This window comes from Manis pentadactyla, chromosome 1 (genome assembly GCF_030020395.1).
Source record: "Manis pentadactyla isolate mManPen7 chromosome 1, mManPen7.hap1, whole genome shotgun sequence".
NCBI lineage: Eukaryota > Metazoa > Chordata > Mammalia > Pholidota > Manidae > Manis > Manis pentadactyla.
The window spans coordinates 236,429,675-236,434,281 of NC_080019.1; the positions used below are offsets into that span (position 1 = coordinate 236,429,675).

General features: G+C 43.2%; 1 pseudogene; it reads right to left on the reverse strand.

The window, feature by feature from the left end:
• Nucleotides 1–1,542: 1,542 nt before the first annotated feature.
• Nucleotides 1,543–4,266, reverse strand: LOC118908620 (serine-threonine kinase receptor-associated protein-like; annotated as a pseudogene).
• Between the last annotated feature and the right edge of the window lie 341 nt (nucleotides 4,267–4,607).

Consider the following 4,607-nt stretch of genomic DNA (forward strand, 5'->3'; position numbering starts at 1 on the left):
TCGATTCGCCTACAAGCATCCTCCAGGGGAAACATAAAACTCCTACTTTCACTGAATGAGGCCCACAGGTGCTCTGACTGCCCCACGATCAGCCTGTGGGGCTCCGACCCTGCTGCTCACGTCCTCCGCTCCCCAACCCTCGCCCCTACTGGCTTCAAGTATCTTACATGGGTCATGCTCCCGTCGCACAGCACAGTCGGGGACCCTCACACCACGCCTCCGTGTCCTGTGTCCCGGACTGAACAGTTTCCTAACCCAGACTCTCTCCTGGTGTCCAGTGGTCCACTAAGTGTGCCACGGGGCTGAGCTCACTCCCCCTCACCAGGCACACACGTGGGCACTCTGGGTCCTACCAGTTCCTGAGAACTCGGGGTGGGGCATTCTGCAGGTTGGGTCACATGTGGGAAGGGGTTCAGGTGCTGTCTGGCCTCTGCCTACTAGGGCACCATCAGGGTCATCTTCCAAGGGTTCCTGATTGCTGCTTCACACTGACTCTGATTTTAAAAGTATCTTAAAATTCTACATTTTCCTGTGCCATCTTCCATAAAAATGTTACATTTTTACACACAAATATGAGGAACCTTATCATTTTTCTGTCTTAAAAGGAATGCCACCTTTGAGCTCTCACACTCTGAGGGCATTTGCTGGGAGATTCCACCTGTTCCTCCGTGTCTCAGAGGCAGGGTTAGGGAGACAGTGCAGTGTGTCTCTCAGTCCATGTGCTTCTGATCGTGAGATGCTGCCATTTTCTGTTCAGTACATAATTGAACATGTGTCAGTGTAGTGTGAGGATTTAGAGGCTCAAATGATCCATCTTTATAGTTTTTGTTATTTCTGCACCTACATGTTTTTCTCCCCATCTTTTTTTTTTTTTGGTATCATTAATCTACGATTACATAAAGAACATTATGTTTACTAGGCTCCCCCCTTCACCAAGTCCCCCCCACATACCCCTTCACAGTCACTGTCCATCAGCCTAGTAAGATGCTGTAGAATCACTACTTGTCTTCTCTGTGTTGCACAGCCCTCCCCGTGCCCCCCACGCACTATACATGCTAATCGTAATGCCCTCTTTCTTTTTCCCCACCCTTATCCCTCCCTTCCCTCCCATCCTCCCCAGTCCCTTTCCCTTTGGTAACTGTTAGTCCATTCTTGGGTTCTGTGATTCTGCTGCTGTTTTGTTCCTTCAGTTTTTGCTTTGTTCTTATACTCGACATATGAGTGAAATCATTTGGTACTTGTCTTTCTCCACCTGGCTTATTTCACTGAGCCTAATACCCTCCAGCTCCATCCATGTTGCTGCAAATGGTAGGATTTGCCCTCTTCTTATGGCTGAATAATATTCCATTGTGTATATGTACCACTTCTTTATCCATTCATCTGCTGACGGACACTTAGGTTGCTTCCATTTCTTGGCTATTGTAAATAGTGCTGCGATAAACATAGGGGTGTATCTGTCTTTTTCAAACTGGGCTGCTGCATTCTTAGGGTAAATTCCTAGAAGTGGAATTCCTGCATCAAATGGTATTTCTATTTTAAGCATTTTTTTTTTTGGTACATAAATCTCAACTTTATTTAGGATAAGTCAACTAGAGCCTGAGCAACCCATGGTACATTGACAATACTGCTGCCAGAAGGCAGAGGACAAGGTGACACAAACCCTGTTTCCCTATGAGGCCCTGTGGACCATCACATCGGTTGGCTCTCCCCACAGCACAGCCCTCTTGGTCCTTTAAGGCTGTCAGAGCCAAGAGTGCTTCCTTCGGGTAACCACAATCCTCAAAAACTTATTTTATTCTTTGGTTGGTTGTTTAACGAAAGTTATCATGGGTCATTCACAAGATAAATAAGGAGAGAAAAAGCAATTTGGCAGATATTTTTTGGTCTAAACTTTTTCCATATTACTAGTCTAATTAATATTCTTCCCTTTTTAAAAAATAAATAAAAGTCTAAAAGTTGATCCATTTTATTAGAAGGTTCGTAGAAAGGCTTTTTGAATCCCACCTGAGCATAAAGGATAAAGTAAAATAACCACTGCAGGTCTACAATTATCCCATTTGTATAAAATATTTTTTTCTATCTACAGATACACACACAGAGGTATACATACTAACATGCATTAATGCTCAATAAATGTTGGGGGTGGGGTGGGATTGAGTGATTTTTCTGCCAATTCTGATTTGCTTTATTTTTTCTTATAACTAGCATCTGTCACTTTAATAATTATTCTGGAAGGTTTTTAATAAGGCAAATCAAGCATTTCTCTCTCATCTAGGAAAGAGGTAAATGCAACCCAGCAAAGGACAAGAAAATTTCAAAAATTCAGTAAAAGTAATTGAATTTCAAAATTACAAAACAGTATGTAACTTGGATTCTTTAATCATGTTGTCTTTTGATACTAGTTATGATACAGAAAAACTTTTGGGTGATTTCCAGTTATAAAACTCAAACCTATCCATTTTTCTATTTTTCCCAAGAAACAAACATTGATTTGTTTAGAGGCATTTTATTTAGACAAGTAAAAACAATTAGATGTTCAGAAGCAGTATACAACGAAAGAGAAAACAAACCAGTTACTTTATCATGTATTCCCTCTTCTTTACAACTACAGCAAAAAAAAAGAAAAAAAACAAGCATTCTGCTTTAAGGTAAAAGTCAGAAAAATAGGCAAATATATTTTTCTTCTCCATAATAACATAAACAGCTACAAGAGATCTAAGTGTAGTAAGAGAAATTGGATGTTGGCTTGCATATATTCATTAAAAAGACAACAGGCCATCACACTGTAAATAAGAGTATAACTACACCTGCCTTCATCTGATACGCTTCCATTTTCACTTACGGGTAACACCAAATTAATTCCAGCACTGGAGCTAATTCATATTCCTCATTATTTACTGCTGTTTTCTTTAAGCAGAGAGTAACTCTGGAAGGCTGACACTTGTCTCTGCTTGCTTGTTTAAGTTCATAAGTTGTATACTATATGTGGCATATGCCTGACGATCAGGCCTTTTTACTTCAGGGGTTGAACTACAGATAGCATCTGAATTCTCTGAAGCAATTTCTTCTAGCTCTTCTTCTGCTGTCTCTGAAAAACTGATCTTCGGCTTTGCCAGTTCACCACTTCTTCGGGAAGCACACATTTCCAAAGGCCATATGTTTTTCCTACCACAGTTTGCCACAGTCTCAATGTTCCGTCTTCAGAACCACTAGCATAGAGTTCTCCATCAGGACTAAATCTCACACAGTGAATAGGACCAAAGTGTCCTTTGTAGGATTCTAATTCCTCTCCATTATTATAATCATACTTATAAAGTTTAAAATCTTCACCACCTGCAACAAGAAATTCTTTCTCAGGATGAAGAGATGCGGAATTGATGGTTGCAGGAGCTTCAAAAGATTTAATTGCATCCAAACTTACTGCACTATGAAAAGCAATAGATCATCCATAAGTTATTACCACGATCTCTCCCTCAGGAATATATTCCATACTGCTAACAGACATATTAAAATTTAAAGATTTCACTTCTGTCATAGTAGCATGATCCCAAAGTCGAATAGTTTTATCATCAGCTGAAAGAATATGTTTATCCTCACTGCACCATAGAGCCTTTTTAATACCAGAGGTGTGACTACTGATTTCCTTAGGTTCCGCCTCAGGTTTGTTCAAGTCATATATCTGTAACAGTTTATCCTGTCCTCCGGTTAACAAGTAATTACTATCCTGCGTAAAATGCAGTCTTGACAATGTGTTTATGAGCCAGGGTCATCGACTCATCTCCTGAGACAGCGTCCCACACTTTAGCTGTGAAGTCGGCAGCTGCTGTAGCTGCTGTGGTGGCACCCTTATTCAACGTTGCACCCCAAACAGCACCCTTACGGCCCAAAAATGTTGCAATCCAGTCTCCTGTATCTCCCTGGCGTAGCATAGGTTTACCATCTTTGCAAGCGCTGATTAAGAAATAGCCGTAGGGAGTGACGCCACTGAAAGCCAAATCCACCGCAGGCCGCGTGTGACCCGAGCAGGTGAGCGGGGTCTGCCTCTTCGCCATGGCGGCGGCGAATCGAGAGATCCTGCCGCGGAGCCGAGGGTCGTCTTGTCGTTTCTCTCAGCTGCAGCGCCTCTGTCTCCTCGAGGCCCCCGCCCGACACTGGGCTGGGCCTGGAAACAGGAAAAGGAGGCCTACGCGGTGGCACCGAGGCCAGGGTAAGGTTTAGGGATGGGTCAGGGAGTCTGCGACAGGCGACCCACCGCCGCCCAGGGAGGGAGAGGGAGGGAAGTAGGGGAGGGCAGGAAGCGGACAAGCGGCCGCCACGGCCCGCACGGTGCTCACGTATTTTGAGCATTTTGAGGAACCTCCATACTGCTTTCCACAATGGTTGAACTAGTTTACATTCCCACCAGCAGTGGAGGAGGGTTCCCCTTTCTCCACAGCCTCGCCAACATTTGTTGTTGTTTGTCTTTTGGATGGCAGCCATCCTTACTGGTGTGAGGTGATACCTCATTGTAGTTTTAATTTGCATTTCTCTGATAATTAACGATGTGGAGCATCTTTTCATGTGTCTGTTGGCCATCTGTATTTCTTTTTTGGAGAACTGTCTGTTCA